Raw genomic sequence first — 22,238 nt, 5'->3', positions numbered from 1 at the left:
ACAAACCATAATGTGTTCATTCACTTATTACCTGATAAGATTGCTGAAGGGCCCAGTAAGCCAAGATGTTACCAAAGGAATTATCTTCTGCTTGAGGAGGGCAAAAATTCTAGACGTTAAACCTGTGTGGCAATGACTAGAGTGCAACCTGTCTGTAAAAGTTTGTATGGTTGGAAGAGGAAAATGATAAGATTCAGGAACATCTGTCTGCCTTAGAGACTAGAACAGGTAGCTAGCCCTATCTAGTTCATATAATGCATTTTCCAAATGTTAATCTCAAAACCTTTTTAAAATTATCATTCTTTACTTTTGTAAAAGTATTGAAGTTGAGGGAAGATGGACTAATTTTTCTGACAGATAACAAAAATACAGTGCAGACTAAGAAGTGAAGTTTTTTTGGACACAGATATATTATTGTTCTTGAAGAAACTTCAGCATGTTTACTGTATGTATCTAAGCTGTATGGGGGAAAAACAAAGCCAGGAAATTCTACCTGTATGTGGACTCCATGTGAGATGAAATGGGAACATCAGACAATCCAATTAATATCTGTTCATTTAAAATGTGAAAAAGTAATGTTCAAGGTCTTGTCATTTTGATGGATGAAGAGGTTTTTCTGAAATAACCTGCAAATATATGAACTTCAAATAGGACCTAACCCTCTAAAAGTATATGGGCTACCAATTCAATCATCACAGTAAGAAATCTGTAGGCGGAAGATGCTACCATGGCCTTTATTTCTAAAGGACAACCTATAAATTATTTATTTGAGTATAACTTGGGGGCTTGGCTTCCTTGCCAAGAAGCTGCCTGAATAGGGTATTTGGAGTCCTAGTTATCCAAACATAACAAGATCCAGTGGACTATTTACTGAATATAATTACTATTTACTTTCTGCAAGAAGCTTTTATATTGGCATGAAGTTCATCATAAGAAAAATAAAATACTTTAAAAGAGGCAAGCTATGTCAACCACTTTTGAAGGCAGGTAAAAAAAACCAACTGGTATAGTCAAGGGTGTCCAGAAATATAAACAACAGGTTATTTAGAGAACTACCATATCAAAATGTTAGGGTGTTTTTGTGTGGTTGCATGGGGTTTCCAAGTGGTGGGGGTTTTAGGTTTTTTTGTTTGGTATTTTTTTTGTTTGGTTGGTTGGTTAGCTTTTTTTTCTCTTTAGTTTTCTTTATGCTTCAGAGAAAGCATCCAAGTAGCTATAGAATATTTTGGTCTGGGGGATGTTTTTGTGGTTCTGTTCTTTCTTTCTGTTTTATTTTTATTTGGTTTGTTTATTTTATTAATTTGGAGTTTTTTTGCTTTTCTTTGGGTTTTTTGTTTGTTTGCCACTTTTTTGTTTGCTGTTGTTGTTTTTTAAAATGAGTAAATAGTAGGACTTGAATGTTACTCTTGAATCCAGTCCTCACGTTGTGGCTGTATATTCTGTACCTCCACACTATTTTTTAACTCATTGTCATTTTCTGATGCTTCAATGCAGAAACACTTTCAAAACTTCTCCAACTTTGCTTTGAGCCACTGTGAACTACTTCTTTGTCTTCTGTACTGATTTTCCTCATCAATCTAAACAATATTCAAGACTGATTTTCATTTGAAAAGACACATGGTGACAAGAAATTTTATAATTCCTTATAATTTGTACTGATGCTTGAAATACTTAATCTTTGCCAAACTTAAAATCTTAATAATTACCTTTTTCCTCCACCATTTTATGTTCAACTTCATTCTGATCTATTGCTCCATAGGCAGCTGAGCTTCAATACTCAAGGAAAGAGAAGAACCTAGGAAGGGAGATAGGAAGAGGTAGGAAGAAGTAAAAGGGAAGAACATATGTTCTGTCATGCCTAAAAAGAGAAATTCTGTATCTTAGCAATACTAGAGTACAAAAGATGTTAAATAGTGTTACTAACTTCCTAATGACATGGAGATGGGCAGAATCCCCTATGGAATTACCATTCTTACGCCTAACGTGTACTGGATGCTAGCTTAAGTGAATGGAGAAAGGAAAAGGAAAAATTGTTTTATTCACAGAATATAGAATTGTCAGGGTCAGAAGGGACCTCTAGAGATCATCTAGTCCAACTCTCTCACTAAAGCAGGATCATCTAGACCACATTACACAGGACTGCATCCAGGCGGGTTTTGAATATTTCAAGAAAAGGGGACTCCACAACCTCTCTGGACTGCCTGTTCCAGTTTTTTGTGACCCTCATAGTCACCCTCCCTATCCCATATGGATATTAAGATACCTTAAGGTTCTGAAACCTTCTTGGAAGAACAAATATCTTTCAGATCCAGTAATCTCAGCTCAAATTGGCATAAAATTTTAGAAGATTATGCTATAAGTCATTCAATAAACATAGGAATGTAGGAAAAAAGACAGACATGACACATTTTCTGTCCAGATGTTCTTTCAGTAAAACTTTTTTTTTTCTTGTAGTAGAACAATCCTAAAATATTTTTCCTCAGATGTTCTTAATCAACAGAGAAGTTTCTGGATCTCAGGCAGCTAATCTTGCAAACTTCTTAACAGAGAACTGGTTAATCCACAGTCTTCTCTTCTGGGAGAAAATCTACTATTTGTTTGACGTAAATTAGGCTGATGAGATCAAGGAATTCAGTGGTCTGAGAAACATCAGACTTGCTGAGTAGTTTTCCTTTTCTTGAGTTTTAGCACAATGTAGCTGCTTAGAAACTTGCTATAGAAGCTTCAAGAAATACACATAACTGAAAGCAGATTGACTGCTGCATTAGATTTTAGATTTATTTGGAATGCAAGTTCATTGTTGAGTATTCTGAAGATAAAAATACTAAACTAGCTCTTCATTGTCCTCAATTCAGGGGAAAGATTTGACTCTCATTTTTCGAAAAATATTATTTCAATATTATAATTGACTTATTTATTGTAACTTTTCTTCTGTATTCCTCTGTATTCTACCTGCTTTTTCCAGTTAATTTTATATTTAAACTACATTGTTATGTAATTCATTTGTACTAAAGTCTTGCCACTTGGGAAACAGAGGTGGAGGAAACTACCTGCATTGACCTGTAGAAACACTCATGCTCCAAAAAAAGTAAAAGAAAAATCTATCCTGCAAAGAATAATTTTTAGAGACTTTGGAAAAAACAGTCTTTGCAAGGTTTAGAACCTATTTTACTTGTTGTTTAACCTTCAATGCCTTCTGAACAAGTATATCTTGCATGCCCTCCACATATCCTAGAAGCTTAAATGAAAGGCAACAGTGGATTCCATTTCTCCTGGTAATATTAACACCAGAATTTTAATATCATCTTATTTGTCTAGTGGTGAAGCATCTGTCTACTCTTTCCAGCTGAGGCGTGTGCAGGTGTAGCATGAAAGGCCATGAGCACAAGATCAATGTAAAAATCCAGGGATTTTATTTTCTTGTACAGAGACTGAATACAAAGAATGATTTTCAGAGGATTAATCTGAAATGTCTCTTCATCTCCATAAAGCAAAATAGACATGGATATAACCAGGTGTGAAGTTATCTTTGTATATATTTGTTTCTAGAGGTGACTTTTGATTTTCACTGTTGCTTTAGACAGTGGTGGATCACTAAGTAATTATTTTATTGAGTTGTTAATTGAATAGATTATTATTTTATTGAATTGCTAATTGTATAGATTTCAAGATACTTATTAGGGACTTTAACTATAATGTCATCTAGTTCTAATAATATTTTTTATCTATAAGATCATAATTAAAAATACAAGAATCATTATCACCTCAGAAAGTTCCCCTAGTAGCAGACCAACTATGCTAACAGTGTGAGCTTGAAAAGATGATAGTGTTTTATACATTGACTTTCATGGAATGGTATCAAGTAGAAAGAGAGTATTTTTGGTTTTCCTGGTAGCATACAGAGTTTCAGGAGCAATTAAAGTGTCTTTGGTCTTCTTGAAAAATACCTGTAATAAGCAAGCAGGGAGTCTTCTGAGGTGTTTTACTAGGTATTCTTGTCTAACATAACTTGTTCTCCTCTGGTTTCAATAACAATGATGATGTTAACTTTAGGTAATTCCACTTACAAGGAATTACTGGAGAATTGTCTTACTTTTTGGTAGCTTGTGTAAAGCATTTTCATTGAACTTGTAAAGGACATAGGAATTCTAAAAAACAAACAAACAAAAAAAAAGCCAAAAAAGGCAAAAAGTTAATGCAGTCCCTGTTCTAAATTCAGTATTTCTAAGAGTTGGTTTTCACTGTGGTTCAGCTGATAGCAGATAACTGTTGATATTCCTGCTGACATAGGCTTCCACTGAGAGAAAATATCTGTGCTGCATAAAAATTTCATGCTATAATAACTTCTGAAGGGCAAAGGGATAATACTTTTTAAATGGTTTTATTAACAAGACTCCCAACACAATTTAACCCAATGGAGAGGTATTAAACAATCCGCCATAACCATTCCCAAAACCCCATCCCCCACTGTTTTGGAATTATTTTAAACTTTCATGAGGACAAAATCTATCGGTGGAGAGAAGGATGGAATATTTTAAAGCAATGCTAGAGGCTTTTGTTTTGAAGTATTTAAGTGCTGCATCTGGAAAATATTTTTTGCATCTCTTCTTTCTTCTGCTGTTCTATTAATGAAGGTAGGAAAGTAGTTGCTACTCGTAATAATGTGATTAAATCTTTCTTGGGGATTATCTTCCCTTTTCACTTTATCAAAATATGATTAATGTAGTCAAATGTGAAAGGCTGGCAGTGATTCAATGTTGTATCTTTTACAATGGGTGCCAGAGACTTCTGAGAAACATTTTTAGTATTGGTAAAGAATATTACAAAAGACATATGTTTTGACTATATTTTTTTTTTCTGGAGAAAAACTTTGCATCAGTTATGATTTACCATGAACAGAAAAGCTTTATTTGATGCACTGCTTCAAGCAAATTTTTCAGGTTATTAGACTAACACATTTATTTCTTGTCTCCCAGTGTGGGTTTAATTGTGCTTTTTCTGCCTGTAGGATTGATTTTAGGGCTTGGGGTTTTCTTTGCTGTTGGAATGTGACTAAATTGATGATGAGTACAGCATATTCCATGGCAAACCTTGCAATGCTTTGAGACATTTTCACACTGACAATAAAGGCAGAGTTGTGTTGTTTACAACTATAATTGCTCTAGTGATGATCTCTGTAGTCATCACTAAGTTGATCTGCAAGTCCATTGTGAAATTATGAACTCTTTATTAGCTATATAACGGGAGAAACAATAATCTTTTTAGTCTCTTAAAAAAAATAAAATAAAAAAACATTGGAACTCATTCCAAACCCAAATAATGTATCTGTACTTTTCTTTAAAAAGTACAAATCTTAAAAAACTTTAAAAATCAAAGGCAGAAACAGAGTGTAGCAACATAAAGTGTGAAAATGCATGTGCCTTTTCCATAAAATTCCTGTTTATACCTGATCTGGTTGGAGAAGACTTGCTGCTTACAACACTGAAAATTCTGTCAGTCTCACTACATGGCTATATACAGACTATTTAGTTGTGAATTTTGACTTCTACCTCAAGAAGCTTTTACTAGGACTTAGGGAAAAAAGGAGAGTTTACCTCCTCTAGAAGAAGGGGCAGGAAACTCAGAATGAGTGCAGACATCTTGTTAGGTCTCTAGAGAGAGATCTTTCTTCTAGAGAAAAAATTAGGAAGGCAAAAGCCTCTAGGTGGAACGTGGTGTGGTTGCTGCTATAAAGGACAACAAAAGAAGTTTTTACAGCCATGTCAATAACAAAAAGAAAACCAGAGAGATTGGATACGGGGAAACATTACAACCAAGGATGAAGAAAAGGCTGAAAAACTTAATGCCTTCTTTGCCTCCATCTTCATTAGTCAGACCAGCTACCCCCATAGTACTCATCCCCCTGGTCTGGAAGATGAGAATGGAGAGCAGCACTTGTTCACCAGGACTCCAAGATCCCTCTCCATGGGGCTGCTGTCTATCAGATCACCTCATAACTTGCACTGGTGCATTTTGTTATTCCTTTCCAGATGCAGGACTCTGCACCTGTTCTTCTTGAACCTCATTACATTCCTCCTGGACAAGCTCTCCTGTTTGTCTAGATTTTGCTGAATTGTCACACAGCCTTCAGATGAATCATTCACTCCTCCCAGTTTTGCATAATCAGCAAACTTGCTGAGAAGACACTCTGTCCCATTATCAAGGTCATTGATAAAGATGTTGAACAGGACTGGACCCAGCACTGATACCTGGGTGACTCCACCAGTTACAGGTCTGCAGCTGGACTCTGAACTATTGCTCACCAATCTTTAGGCTTTGTTGTGTAGCCAGTTCTTAATCCATCTCACTGTCCATTCTTCTATCCCACATTACCTGAGCTTGCTCATAAGGATTTTATAGGAGACTGTGTCAAAAGCCTTGCTAAGGTCAAAGTAGAATACATCTATTCGTCTCCCTGCATCTACCCATTCAGTCACAAAATCACAGAAGGCTGTCAGATTAGACAAGCATGATTTCTCCTTGTTAAATCCATGCTGACTACTCCTGACAACGTTCTCTTCCTTATGCTTAGGGATGAACTTCAGAAAAAGCTGCTCCACCATTTTTCCAGGGATGGAGGCGAGGCCGACTGGTCTGTAGATGCCTGGATCTTCCTTGCAATACTGGAGTGCCACTGGCTTTTCTCTAGTCTTCAGGCACCTCTCCTGTTAGCCACGATCTTTCAAAAATGATGGAGAGTGGTAGGGTGATAACATCAACATCTCTCTCAACACTCCTGAGTGCATCTCATCAGGGCCCATACTCAATTTACATAACAGAAGTCTAACCCAGTCTTCATTGACCAGTGGTGAGTCTGCCCTCCTTCAGGCTTTCTATCATGGCCAAGATCTGGAGTTCACAAGGGCTGGTCACAAGAGTAAAGACTGAAGCAAAGAAGGTATTCAGCAGCTCTCCCTTCTTCTCTGCATCCTCTGTTATCAGGGCCCCTGCCCCATTCAGCATTTCCCTATTCTTCCTTTTACCACTGTTCAGAAGGGAAAAGAGAGGCTTGTTCAGAAATGAAGTAGAGAGGAAATCTTTTTTAGCTTGGCTGGACTGAAAACTCTCTTGTGGAGAATTATGTCCTGAGTGAGATTAGTAGAATCAAATTTTGAAAAATTGTTACTGAATAATACAAGAATTTGAAAGGCCTAAATCTGGGAACAACTGAAATGTTCCAAGGATGAGAATATGATTAAATCAAGGTATTGGTAAGAATGAAAGAAGTCAGTAGATGGCAATGGTACAGTTATCAAGTCATCTGGGGAAAAATTATATTGTAATTGATAAATCAATAAATAAAAATTAATGAAAGATAAAACAGTAATGCAGAGGAGCAATGTATAAAATGTTAAAGTAGAAAATTTTTAGAGAGGTAAATTAAGCTCAAACAGATAATGTAATAAATCAGTTAATTACAGGGAATTAAAAATACTCACAATTAATTATGGAATTAGATATGCAGGGAGCTGAAATATATCTCTTCCATTATCATACAATTTTTTTAAAATTACAAATATTAATTATTGATCAAATTAATCATAGAGGGAGGGATCAAATGTAACTGCTACCAGTGAAAAGTCTGACTGCTTTTATTTGCTTTTTTGTTTTGTTTTTACTTTTTTTTTTTCTCTTTATTGTATATTTCTTGCTTTATGGGATATAGGTACTATCAAGAATCTGAGACTTTCTGTAAAACCAAAACTAGATTCATCAGAGTTCTCATATAGTGACAATTTTCACTAAGAAAAAGTGTGTCTGTAATGCCTGGGCAGTACAGTTTTAACTGTTTCAGTCTCAGAGTGTGGCATGGCTCACAGAATTACCAACTGATACTGCTAGAACAATAGACAAGTTCTTATTCATATCTACTGATGTAATTGTTAACCATGAGAAATTTTTCCAAATCCATACATAAGCAGAAGTTGGCTTTTCCCATTTAATATCTGAAGGGCTGAGTTCCCCAAACTTTGTACATATTTTTCTAGTAATATTACTTCAGTTAGTGGAACTTTATTTTCCCTACATGTCTTACCTTATCTCTGGTAAAGAAAAATTGGATATGCTTCTGAATGCCAGAGTGTATCTATTGACCTTCTTACTAATAAAGTCTTCCTCCTCTGAATAAACTGGCAGTGAACTCTTATGAGTGTTTTCCAAGCTGATTAAAAGCTCTGTGTAGGCAGGTAGCTTCCAGACTATAAGGAAAATTGTTGTACTTGATAAAATGAGGCCTAAGGAGCTAAATTACTAGTAAAGCGATGTTTGAATAAGAAATTAATTATGCTTTTACATAAGTGCACCACTTCATAGTCTTTTTTATACAGCCCTACCTGGTTTGGATATGTTAAACTCTGCTAAAAGCAGTTTAGTTTATAGCAGTTTAATTTCTTAGGTTGCAGAGTATGTATGAATTGCAAACCATTTGCAGGTTTCATGACTGAATTAGAGAAGAAAAAGTAATTTCCAGTAGAGCATTTGTTGTGGAAATTGAAGTTGTGACTACAGATTAGACTATCACTGCCTGGAGCAGGTATTGAGTTGTCCAAAGGTGTTACTTTATTGAAGATCTTTGGTGTGGTAAAGCATGATAGAGAGTTAACGTGAGAGTTGACATGATTAAGCTTCTCCTTCCTTCCTGTCCTTCAGATGGATTTTAATTTCACATAGGTAGAAATAAATATATAAAAGAAAGGTGTACATGTTGTATTAATGACCAATTCCAAAACCTAGTAATTTTTATTTTCTTTCTGAAATTGTATCTGTGCAATCTGTTAAATATTTTTGTTTTCATGCTGCAATTTATATTACAAGCTTGTGGTTTTCTGGCTTTTGTTACTGTTTGGCAGGAAAGAAATAGAAGGGAAATAACACTAGTATGTTTGCTTTGGAATAGTGAAAGGCCTGCATAAAAAATAGGTCTGTTCTGTTGAACATAGGAGAGGAAAGAAAAGAAAATTTTAATATTAGATTGACTGATCACCACAGTGTAACCTTTCAAAAGCATCATGAATTTCTTCAACTTACACTACTACTGCAGAATAACTTTTCAACCCAAACACTTTGGAAATAGGTGGAATTGCTAAATAAGCCCCAAACCCAAACAGTGGGGAGATTGACACTAAGCCTGAAAACTCAATTCTTATGTATAAATTTCATCTGGTATCTATTTGAAAGAATCCAACAGGAACTAATCAACAGCTACCTGAGTTGAATACAAATACAGATGAAATTAAATTTTCTGTTACAAAGAATTGTCCCAGCTTGGTGGAAAGAACACAGCTTCTTGCTTTCATTTTTAGTGGTTGCATTTAAAGTGTTGAATTGTTTGGGGTTCTTTGTTGGGTTTTTTGTTTGTTTTGTTTTGTTTTGTTTTTGTTTTGTTTTGGGTTTTTTTTTTGCTTTTTTTGTTTCAAAGAGCTTGCTCCTACAAGAACTTCAGCATATGGATGGTTTTATGTTCTATATATTGTGTGGTCTCTATCCCATTTTGCATTTCTTTGCATCACCTTAATTCTCTGTATATGTGATCTTGTATTACTTTCTGACATGCCAATCTAGAAGGTATTTAAAACAATTTAATTGAGAAAACAAAACCTAGATTCTTTCTAACTTGACCTCAAAGACAACAATCTCACCTAACTGTACTTTTTAGACAAATAAATCTGCAAGGGGAGATAACAAGTCTCAAAGTGGTACACAGTATCCAGTTCCTGAAACTTGTGACAGTTACTTGATTATTTTTTAAGTTCACAATGATGATTAATTTTCTTCCATTGTCTATGACTGTTTGCACCCCACTTTCCAAGGTGTATCAGATATTCAGCATTTTGGTACTCACTGCAATACGTAAGAATAGGTTGCAAATCTGACATCTAGATTAGTCATATAGTTGTGGATGCACTAAAGTTGAGATTTTTTCTAGATGCAGTTACTTATAATGATATGGTGCTTCCAGCCACCATGGGTAGGAAGCTTATGGTTCAGCTTTCATTATTACTTTCTCCATGCTTACATTTATTAAATTTCGATAGGATGTTAATTTCCACTGTTGCACACTCTATTTTTCTGTAGTTCTCTTCTATTCTAAAATTACCTTGTAGAGAAATAAGATAAATCAGGTGCCTTGAATTGCCAGTGAGGGGTGTGAGTCCACCTGTGCCTGATTAGGACAGGCCCCTATTGGGCATGAGCAAGGCCAGGGGGCCAATAAAGGTGGAACACACACCCACAGAGAAAACCTCAGCTCACTCTGGTGTGAGGCATGGAGAGGCCAGCAGCTCATCGAGCCTCTGGAGCAAGAAAGGCTCTTCCCGCTACACTTCTACCCTGGAAGCGCTGTGTGGTGGCTGGAGTCCTGGAAGAGACCAGCAGCTCGTCGAGCATCAGGAGCAGGAATGGCTCCTCCCGCTACATTACCTCTATTAAAACAGGTGAAAAATGATCACCACATAGACTGAGTGTTTCAATTTGTTTGGAGAAATAAAACTTTGAGAGGATCAAGAGTTGGATCTGTCTCCCTCTCATCTTGGTTTAGGTAAACTTTGTTAAACTTTTAATGTGACTTGGGTGAATTACTTGAACTGATGCAGTTCCCTGGATGGCACAGTGTGAGCAGCTATGTCCCACATAAAGCAGTGTCAAAAAGGGTAGAAATCATTAAAGGGCAAAATACTGTGGTATTTCAATTGCTAGCTTATTTTGGTGTCAATATAGGCTTTGTATTAAATACTTCATCCTTTCTAATACTGCTACTACAGCAAGCTTATCTGTAGGCAGCCTTCTGAGTTTTCAATGGTGAATAGGTAAAATCTATTAACATATATGTATTGTAGATTCTCTGATCTCCTGCTCTGATTAGTTGACTGGTGGCGGCTGAGAATGTGTGGAAGATTTTAAATTCTATACACTGAAATATGCAAAGCACCACCACCTTGGCACTCAAGCCACTTTTAAGGGTTGCAGTAAAGGATAGGTTCATTTGCTACATGATGGAGACAGGGGCATAGAGCCCTGAATTTCAACTGGAGAGAGACCTAGAAGGGCAACAACGTTTCTTCAGTATCTGGTAGAGGATTAAACCTTCTGGCAAGACATGGTGTGGCTTACTACTGCAGCAGTATCAAAACAATCTGAAATTGTTTTCAGTATAGAAACAAAAAAGTGTGTTAAGGGATGTAGTCACTGATAGCCAGGTCTGTTCTTGTGTGGGCCATGACTGGGGCTGGTAGGAGCCTTGCCAGCATGGCACAAGGGAGCTAAAGCCAAGAAGAGCAAAACAGGTTTGAAAAGTGAAGGACTCTATTAAAAAGTTTCCCCTACTAATGATGACTCCACTGCATAACACTCTGGTTACTGAGCTCTTTCCAGTAAACTGAAGCATGGTGGGTATCTGTTACATTTTTTCATGTCTTTTCATGATGAGGTGGCAGATGAAGATTGAGTTACTGCTGCCTAGGTGCTCTGGAGTTATGATTTACTTATCAAAATCAGTGGACTGTAGAGTTTTCTAAGTATTTAACCATAGAGGTAGCTGCAGATTAAATTGTTTGGTTTTGCTTTCAAGCTTTTATGATGCTACTGGTCCTATGAATATTCATAGTAAGTATACCATCAAAGCAAATTACAGAGCATCTTTAAAAACTGTTGAAAAACTCATATGCAATCACCTTTTAATAAGTCTCTAAATCATCTTAACCATCCACAATGATTCAAGCACTTGTTAATGCAAGAAGCAGGCAAAAATGGCATTTTCTTATTGAAACTAATTCCATATTTAATAGAATAATAGAATAGCCCAGGCTGGAAGGATTGAATGATCATCTTATGCTGAGATAAAATCTCTTCAACTTGTTCTTGTATCCCTTTGTCTTCTCTCTCTTCCTGTCCCACCCTCCCCCTTCTCACCTTGGCTTTGTACTATCTATGTACTGTCATAAAGAGGAAAAAAAAAAGAGAATATGAAAAAATATTTTAAAATATTCAGTCTCAGTTTTCACAGGACATGACATTTTGCACCAATTTTTCAGGGAGATATTCAGTCCACAGAAATATGTTAATAGACTATACTTCAGATGTACTAGCATTCAATCAAAACCACAATATGCATAATTACTCCTGTTTATAACTAAAATCTGTTTTAAATAGATGAAACTGTGAGCAAAGTTTGCAATTCTTAAGTCAAAGCCAGATAGTATACAAAGCCTTCTGTTGTCTTGGATCACTCATTGATTGACCTGAAATCACTTCATACTTCAAACAGTTGGACAGATAAAAGTATATTCTTAAAAGAAATTTGAAAGCACAGTGAAAGCCTGATCTTGATTCTGTGATTCTTGCCTTAGAACAACTGAATGTACAGCAGCTGGGGCTCAAGGAAGGGAAGGAAGAGAAAAAAATATTTAAGAGCTCCAAAACAATATATTTGCCTTTATTTTTGATGAATGTGTTCCTCTCAGAATGGACTTGCTATATTATGCAGAACAGGGATTTTATACTCACATTCCTACCAAAGATAGTAAATTGTTGTGTTAGAAGAATTCTGGCTGATCTATAATAAATAGAAACTGCTTGAAATACTTTTCCATAAACATTTTCTAAAGCTATTATGTTATTTCATGTTCTTTGCATATTTAAATTGTTTCTTGGAATGGTTTAAAAATACAATTTTTTCTGGTGAAGGCTGCACTAGCCAAGTCTCTGGTCCTATTTCAGTTTCTGGGTCAATAAACTCTGAACAATTGAAAAAATGGGAGGATTTAGTTTATAATCTTCAGAAAAAATAATTTATCAATTACAACCTGGAAGGGTTTAGGAGGGAGAAGCATAACAAGCCTACTTTGATTATAAAATGCAGTCCCATTTGCCTTAGATCACTTTCTGTAAAACTTTCAAAACAGTCCAGATGCCTCATTAGAACCATTTTCATTTTTCAAAAGTCAGTTTTGATGACTTAAATTGAAGGACATTTTTATTTGTAAAATAGGTTGTAAGTAGGTCTCTTGCAATCTGCCATGACATCTATTCTTCTTGGTGGCCTGTGTTGAGCATATTTTTACAAGGATCTTTAAGATTATGGCAAATTAGGTAATTTTGGTAAAATCTAACCCTATTTAACTATAGATTATCAAGGAAAGAGAAGGAAAAAAAGTGTGTGCGTGTGGGCTCTTTTGATTGAAAACATTCATGAAATTTTTAGCTTTAGAAAATTTATTGCTTAAAATAATAAAGTAGTTGGTAAAGTACCTCTGCTGCACATAGCATGGAGGCAGAAGAAAGAAGAGAGTTTGGCTGTCATTTGCTATGAGTATAAGTAACAGGTATTGCATAATGCTATGTTCAAACACTAAATAAAATTAATGATATATTTCAGTGTAAGCCACTACAATACTTTCTTTATAGTTTGTGACTTGCCTTCAATATGACTTTAAAAATGAAATTTGATCTCAGTTATCAGTATCATCTTCCCCTCCCTTCTCTCCCCCTAAATTGTACCTTCAATTTCACTTCCACTTGATGTATTTTGAGTGTTGATAATTTTTAGAAAACAAGACCATCTATTTCAATTTAGGACTGAAAGTTACTAATGTATTTAGGCATTTCAGCTTTCCAAGAAGACTTTGGAATGAAAAATTGCTTTGTGTTCAATAGTGTTTTGCCAAAAGTTAAGGAATGTCATCTGTTGAAAACAAGCAAGAATTTTGGTATCTGAAATTTAATTTCTGAAAAATTATATTTACTAAAACCACAATTTTTCAACAACTTTCTGTCTGATGACATAATTAAAACAAAAAAATAACCTAGCCAAGAAACTATGGGTTGCTCAGACCTAGATTCTGATTTTGATATAACTAATTCCTTGTTCTGGTGGTTTATGAAAACCGATTTTATTTAGACTTCAGAATTAAGATTCTTGTTCAAACTGGAGAGCCTGGAGGAGATAGCAGTTTTATCTATTCCTTAGTCTGGGCTTATAATTATGTAGATCTCCTGAATTTACCAGGAAACTCAGTTTAAGATTTTAGAAACATCTGGAAAGAACTGAGAATTACAGAATATGATCCTTTTTTCCACTTCTGTAAAATATTTTTTAATGTTCACTACAACAGTCAGAACTGCTTTGTATAACAGAAAATCATTAAAAAAAAATATTAGAATAAAATTCCCACCATTGGATCAAACAAAAATTAAAGGTTTTTACAGTCTGTGTATTTTCATTTTTTATTTACCTCCTTAAAATAGAGAAAATCTTCACTGGAAGCTCTACCACTAGCCTTTAGAAAATTCCCTGTTTTAGAAGATGTTTTGCACTTAGTCCTTGATCAACTGCATTTTGACTGGACAGGCTTTTTATATATGTAGCAAAAACATTGAATGGAGACATAAATTTTTTGTAGAGATGCAGAATAATAGGGAACAATTAAACATTAAAAATGTGGTAAGCAAATTTTTAACTACTTACAGAAATACTGCAATTTAGAGGCTTTTTTTTTTTCCCCTACATAATATAGCTTTCTTGGCTTGTTCTGCATTATAACCTTCCAATGAAATGTCAAAGGTAGCTCTGACCTACATGAAAGGGCATACAGAGTTTCTTATGTTCCTGATGCCTAATGGGAGATAAAACATTTTGAAAGGAATGTGAAATAAGGGTTTATTGAAGCAGGCATGCTTGAGTCTGGGTAATTTTAACCAGTCATATTTTAAAATAAGTAATCACAGAAGACATGACAGTACAGCAGTAGTGCTGGGGTTGGTATATGCACTGACAAAGTTGTCTTTTCTTGCAAAAGAGCTGAAGTAGTAGAGGGCTGAATGGAAAGTGGCACATAAACCAGTTCAGATTACTGGACAGCAAGTACCAGAATGGAGTTGCCATCTGGTGCCTCACTATTACGGTATATAGAAAATAAATTAGACAACACATTTCTTAGCAACCCTTGTGTTGGTTTGGTGACATAACTGAGGCAAGTTAATTGCTGAAGTGAGAAATCTAAGAGAGTAGCAGCAACTTTACACTATAAGACCAGTCTTATTTTGCTTCATGTTTGTTTGCATGCATGACATGCAAATACTTTATAAAAAGCTAGTATTTCAGTGAAGATCATTTTTATAACTACTGGATTATCTCTCTTCACAAATGTAATATTGGGTGTAACTGTAAAAGTCTGTGAAGACCTGGTGACTTATTCCTCATTTATTTTGCTTAGAGACAGCTATAATGAAGATACATTTATGGGGCATACAAATGGGGCACACAGTAACATTTCAAAAGTACTTGTATGAGTAAAGTGAGCAGGATGATTTTGAACATAAATGTGTCATGTTTGACGTGTTTGAAAATAATTTCCAAAAGATGAAAGTTTTTGGCACTGAATGTAGCTTAGGCTAAGAAAAGCCCTTGGTCCTTCCTGACTTTAAACTTCACACCCAAAAGTTTAATTTCCTTAACCTATCAAGGTTTCATTTCTTTCCTTTTTTTAAAGGAATAAATTGTAAAGATTTCAAATAGAACATTTCAAGTGGGAGTGGTAACAAGATGAATTGCTTAATTTGAGATAACTGAACTCATTACAGAATGCTTATATGTTTCACAGTCTTGTCTGTTGCTACTGTTAAACATATGTTTCTGATAAATATACTTCAATGAAAACTGCTGAACTAGAGATAATACAGCATATTATTTACTTATTTAAAATTATTATTAATAAAAATAAAGAGCAACTAAACAGTAATATTATTTGTTTAAAAAACAAGGAAAAATAAATTCTCACTTAAATCTATGTCCTTTTTTTATTTCCTCTGGGTGTATGTGTAAAATTATTTAGATACATCATTCAGTAGCTAATAGTGATTATTTGCTTGCATATTTTCTTGTTTTGGAAGATTTGGCATGCCTTTCTGCATCCTAAATCACCAGTACTGCTTCAGTCATTACTAATAGTATGATAGCAGATTATCTTTGCAGTCTGTAATTATACATTTGTTGTCTTAACTTCAATTTTCCTCTCCTTTCCTTCCCCCCCCCCCCCTTTTTTTTTTTTACTCACAAAGTGCTTACAATTAACAGTAAAGATGATGCCCCATTTCCTCCTCCCTGGACAAGGATGATGTCTATGAGTTAAGCATAGGTAGTGCCCTTCAGCACATTATAAAATTGTGCTTTCAGACTTGAGATCTTTCAAAAGAGGTAAATGGGATCGAAGCATCTCTTTCTTCTTTTCCACTATGCACTGTAGCTTATTATAGGAAATATGCTATTGTACCAGAAATTCTGGGATCTCAACTAAAAATTAAAGTTGTTCTGTGACTTGTTACAGGTTGCTAATGAACACCGAGAGCATTCTCATTATACACTATTAGCCTCTGGCCTGTCTCCTAGCTTTTGGTACAGTAATGTTATACACCATAGTAATAAAAATCAGGTGTTTTTCAATTGATTAACATTCTTCTAAAGCTGGACTATCACTTTTGAAGCATATGGCTTTAGCAAACAAACAGTAAAATTTTAGCATTTTTTATGACAAGATAGTAAAGTGACATCTATAGTAAAATTTCCTTATAACCAGAAAATAGTCCATCAAACTGAAATGTTGCTACTGCTTGTTTGTTTCTCTTATGTTATATTTATTCTGGTTTGTTTTTTTTATTTCTTTTGTTTGTTTGTTTTGTGGGTTGTTTGTTTTGTGTCTCTTCTGTTTTGTCGGGTTTTTTTGTTTGTTTCTTTGGTTTTGTTTTTTGTTTGCTTTTTATTGAATGCATTTTCCAGAGCTGAGATGTTTATCCCAAATATACGTGCATTCCATTTTCATTTGGAAAAATCATTCTGTGTGAGGGAAAACAAGTTAAGATGATAATGTTTATAATTATTGCAAATGTTTTATATTAGTTGGTTTCATAAATGTAAGTACCTTAATACATGTTGAAAACATTAAATTTATCTTGTAGTCACATTTTAAACATTTGCATGTAAACCCAGTGAAGAGATAGGAATTTTATTAAAAGACAAATGGAGAACTTTTAATCAGTATTCACTCTATTTAAATCCTTGCTTAGCAGAAGATACAGTTTAATCCATGTTGTGAATAAAATATTTAGATGAGTAGTAATTTTAAAGTAATATTTGATGAAGGATATAATGATTTTTTTTCCTGATCTAATACTTGTATTTTGTGGAAAAAACCAGTGCAAATACTATCATAATATATACTTTCCTGAAATGCAACGATCTAGTTTTGGGAAGTTTTGGGAAATATCTTAGGGAAATATCATAGCTACATTGTTTTCAAGGTTCTTTCTGGATAAATTCCCAAGGCATGTGATGTGAATGACAGCCTGCCACAACTGGGTCATATTTTTCCAGATCTGAAGCAAAAAGTCTACTGAGGCCAAGGAGATCAACATACAGAAAATATATGGAAGAATTAATTACCACAGCATTAACATAGCTATGAGTGTTATTCTTTAGCACTCATCTTGGACATGGGAAAACAAATAGCACAAAAATTCAAAGAAGAAAAATGTGGGTTTTTTCCAGGAGCATCCTAACATATATGTAGACCAGTCAAAAAATAGTTAGCTAGTTATATGGCAGAAATTATCATACTTTTTTCTTTCCGATGTACTGTGAAGGATTAGCAGAGGAACTATGAACAGGAACAAAAAAATCCTGGACTCCTAAATTCCAGAGGACTGAAGTATGGTGAGTACTCTGGTGCAAAGACATAAAAGCATATATTTGATCATTTAATCAAAATCTGTGTTCAATTTATGCTTCGTAAGCTAAGGTCACATAAGTATGGGACCCTTTGAGACAGTCATGCTTCTGGCATGGCTTTGAAAAAGTAATCTAACTGAACAGTTAAAATTTTCCAGCCAGTGTTCAGAGGCATTTGAAGTGTTTCACCTAAGTGTGTTACAGCAGTGTTAACTTTCACATTGACACTAAAAAGGTAATTTTGCTTACTGAAAAGCCGTTGTTCTTAAATTGAAATTTTGCTTTGAAACTAACAAAAATATCATATAACAGCTATTTCATATATTTTACAATTTAAGAGGCCGAATCCAATTTATTACTTCCTGAACTTTCTGTTGGGAAAAAGACTGAATTTAATGATTTTTACCAATATATACAATCTCCATACAAGCTCCCTAATATAACATGACAGCATACCGGAAATATTCCTTGGAGAGAAATGCTACACAGTATTAGAGGATTAAAAAAACCAAATGATTGACTCAAGTTGACAGAGCAGTTATTTTTAAAACAGCTTTAGATAACTTTTAAAATGCAAGCAATGCCCTTGCTGCCAAAATCTGTCCAGTGCTAGCTATTTCAAGAATATGAGTAGCTTGGTTTCTCTTCTTTATCAAGACACTTAGTTCTTTTTCCCTTCTATTTAATAAAACTAAGATTTCAGAGAGGTATATTTCCAATCCTACGAGGATCAATATTTTTGAGGGGTAATCTGGACTGTTAAAAATCATGTAATTTTTGCCAGGGTTCAAGTTTACAGATACAGGTATCCCTACGGCTGATTTTACAGAATTTATCAACTTTTCCCTAATTTTAGATACATAATACATAATTTTGCATTTCTTACTTGAGAACATCTTTTGTAAATATACAAGAACAAAAAAAGAAGTTATTCTTACCAAGACACTATCTATATGTACAGTAAGCACAATTTCACTGAATACTGCAAGCCATGAGGAAATTAGGTTTATTATTATTATTATTATTGTTATTATAAACTCAGGAGAGTGAATTCACAGAAAAAAAATCTGCTTATAAGAAAGCTTATTAAAAAAAGCCACTGTTCCAGTTGTTGCAGATAATTTAATTTAATTTTTAAAATATGGCTAATTTGGTTGGACAATACGTGAAGAAATAAAAGAAAATTTGTTGGTCTTATTAGTTACAGCAAATCATTTGCCCATTTTTGGAAAAACTTTAATGCTGCTATTTAATCATTACTTAACCCTGCCTTAAAATAGGGAAGTAGGGAATTATGGGTCTCTAGAGTATTATCTTTTCTCTCTGTTGTTTAAAGTTTTCCTGCACTTGTAAATGGCTTAATGTACTCCATTGTAAGACTGTTCCTCTATTTTTGCATAGTATACTGTGTGATAAAGTCCTTGGTCACAATTTTTTGCATGTTTGTTTTTATTTTCTTGGGTTTGTTTTTTGGTTTTGGCTCATCTTACTGCAGATGGTAGGAAAAAGATGAGGCTGGTTCAGAGAGCCATCTTTCAAAAAAAGACAGATTAGTGCCTGGACACTAATGATTTTTTAATTGTCTTAAATGTGAATTTATTTCTGTTGTTCTATGTGAGCTTTTGCTGCAATATATCTGGCATGACTGTGAAAGAGAAATGTATCCAAGACGAGAAACTTAAGGGTGGTCCTTTTTTGATAAATCTGCTTTATGAATTCCCTATAACATCCTGGGCATTCTTTTTTTTTTTTTTTTTTTTTTTTTTTCCCTTTAACTTATGCTTTTCAGTATATCTTGATTCCAAACTATTTAGTGCCGTACTACATCTGTTTCAACACAGGTGAACTGAGTGGGAATGAGGTCTAGGAACCTCTTTTTAGCAAACTACATGTGGCATTTTGGTTGCCTGCAGCCATTAAAGAAACAAGGAATGACACTGATGGATTTAGCAGGCAGCAGGGTACAGCTGTCCTAGCTTTGCCCTTATCAAGGACTCTATAGGGCTGCTGCTATTCTGAAGAGGCTGTTGCTTCCATTGCTCCACTTCCTTTCTCTCAAAGTACCCTCACCAGCACTTTGTGTGCTGCTTCCTTCACCATTTCTAATTAAGAAGCTGCAGGGACAATGCTGCAGTCTCAAGGCTTCAGAGCTGGTTGGGCTATTCAGAAATTCTACTAGATGGTCACACAGCACCACTTAATAATTCTGGGATATCTAATGCAGATCTAAATAGAAGTCTAGTTTTCTGCCCCCATCTGTCATTTGGACTTCCAGTTTTCAGTCACTTGGAGTAGAAATCAGACCCACCATCCATTTATTGTCAAGTTTCAACTGTTTTTTGACAGTTTATTTGTGCCCTGGGTCTGCCCCATGCTAAAATACCTGCCTCTACTTAGGAATGGCTCTCTGATTAAATGTGAAGATCTAAACACAACCTCGAGAAGTTTTTCTTTGTTTTTCATTGTGCTTGGATTCTCACTGTATTCATGATAGCTTAAAGATGGAAGATACATCTCGGGGTTTTTGAATCCTCAACTGAATGATTGCCTGAGCAGAAATAGGCTTCATGTACTATACCAATGCAGCAAAGTGATGCTGTGCATAGCTATGTAAGGAAAGCACAGACCAGAGGTGGCCCTACAGTTGCAATGTTCCTTTTAGTTAACTTGTGGTTTGCAATACTACTTGCAGGACAGCAAACGTACACAGTCTTAATGCTTTAGATGTTTTTTACTCTGGGTGTTTCTAGAAGTTATATAAATAAAACCTCATCTCAGGATAAAAGAAAGGCTCATATCTTTGCTGCTGCAGATAACTGTAGTGGGAAGAGCCTTTCTTGCTCCTGAGGCTCAATGAGCTGCTGGCTTTTCCATTGCCTCACACCAGAGTGAGCCCTTTTTCTGTGGGTGTGTGTCCCACCTTTATTGGCCCCCTGGTAATAGGGGGCCTGCCCTAACCAGGCACAGGTGGACTCACACCCACTCTTTGGCAACTAGAGGCACCTGGTTTATCTTGTTTCTCTACAGATAACAAACAAGGTCAATATCTAATATTATTGCACTCTGCAAAAGTGCAGACTAAGTTTGTGTATGGTTTGGTTTGGGTTTGGCTTTGGTTTTGGTTTAGCTTTGATTTGTTTTGGTTTGGTTTGGTTTTTTTCCCCAAGAAGCTACAAAGTTCCTTGCTAGTATAAGGATGGTGAATATTCATACAGTCATTTTGTGACAGCAGTAGACAGTAAAGTACTGTCTTTAAGCAGCATAGTTTTTCAGAATGGTCTATTCTGGCTTAATTTTGGGCAACGGTTCAAAGAAATCTCAGAGGTCTGACTTCAATGTGTCTGCATTTGTATGTAGGAAAAAGCAGGGTCATTTCCCTCTTAATTACTGCCTAGGTAGTGAGTCCTAATTATTATATTCTGCATAAACAGTAGAAGAATAGAACTAATGACCCTCAGATCACTCTTGCCACTGACTTGCATTTCTTTTTGGGCAACATAGCCACCAAACTTGGTATATTAGGTCCTGTGTCAGATACTGCTTTTGCTTAACACTAATCTTGTCCCATGCCCAATTAGTTCCTAAGAAATGCTGGAATAACTGTGTGACATCTTTTTATAATGTAGCTCTATATCCTGTTCCATGCTGGAAGTCTTTCTTTAGAGGTGAAATATGTATGATTAAGTTTCTCTGTTACCTAATCCCCATAATACCTTACTTAAATCCTAATAAGCTCATTTTTACTGTATCTCTGTATTTTGTTGGTTTTTTTTTTTAATTTGACAGTCTTGAATTTTAAAATGAAGTTCTAAGTGGGAGGGAAAATGTTATTTGGAGTCCAATTGGAAAAATACATCTTTTATCAGCCATTTGGTTCCAATCAGCCATTAGTACCATTTGGCTGATAAAAAAGTGGGCATTTTCTAACTTCACTTGTTGAGGATGAAAACCATTGTGGAGATAAAAAAAAACCTCAACCTTTTTTTGAATACTCAAGGTTTTAATGAATCGCATCTATTCTATGTTTAGGGAATTTGTTTTATTACTCAAAACTCATTTTTTGGAAACTATTTTTGAAGCTCAGTCTACCATAGAACTTTTCACAGAACTCATGCACCTAAAAAACACTGAATCGACATACAGATCTATCATTTTGCTGAAAAATAAAGTGGCAGCTGAAGAACCCTTTGAAACTGCATTTTTTACCAAAGCATAGGCTTTGTTGTTGGTACTGTCTCACCTTTCCAGTAGTAATTTCTTCTTGTCATGAAGGGAACAACTATTACTAGTTATTTTACTTCCTAAGTGCTCTAATAGTGGATGGAATACAGCCATCTGCTTGACTGACCCATCTTCCTCTCCCAGTTTGAAAATGCTATATATAATTTGTGACTCATTGAATATACTGCATCTTGTGCTTTTAAAGCATGTTCATGGTTACTGCATCGTGCACATGTCTGGATACAAACATTTCACTGCTGAA

The sequence above is a fragment of the Calypte anna genome, chromosome 2 (assembly GCF_003957555.1).
Source record: "Calypte anna isolate BGI_N300 chromosome 2, bCalAnn1_v1.p, whole genome shotgun sequence".
Taxonomy (NCBI): domain Eukaryota; kingdom Metazoa; phylum Chordata; class Aves; order Apodiformes; family Trochilidae; genus Calypte; species Calypte anna.
This window is presented reverse-complemented; position numbering follows the sequence as displayed.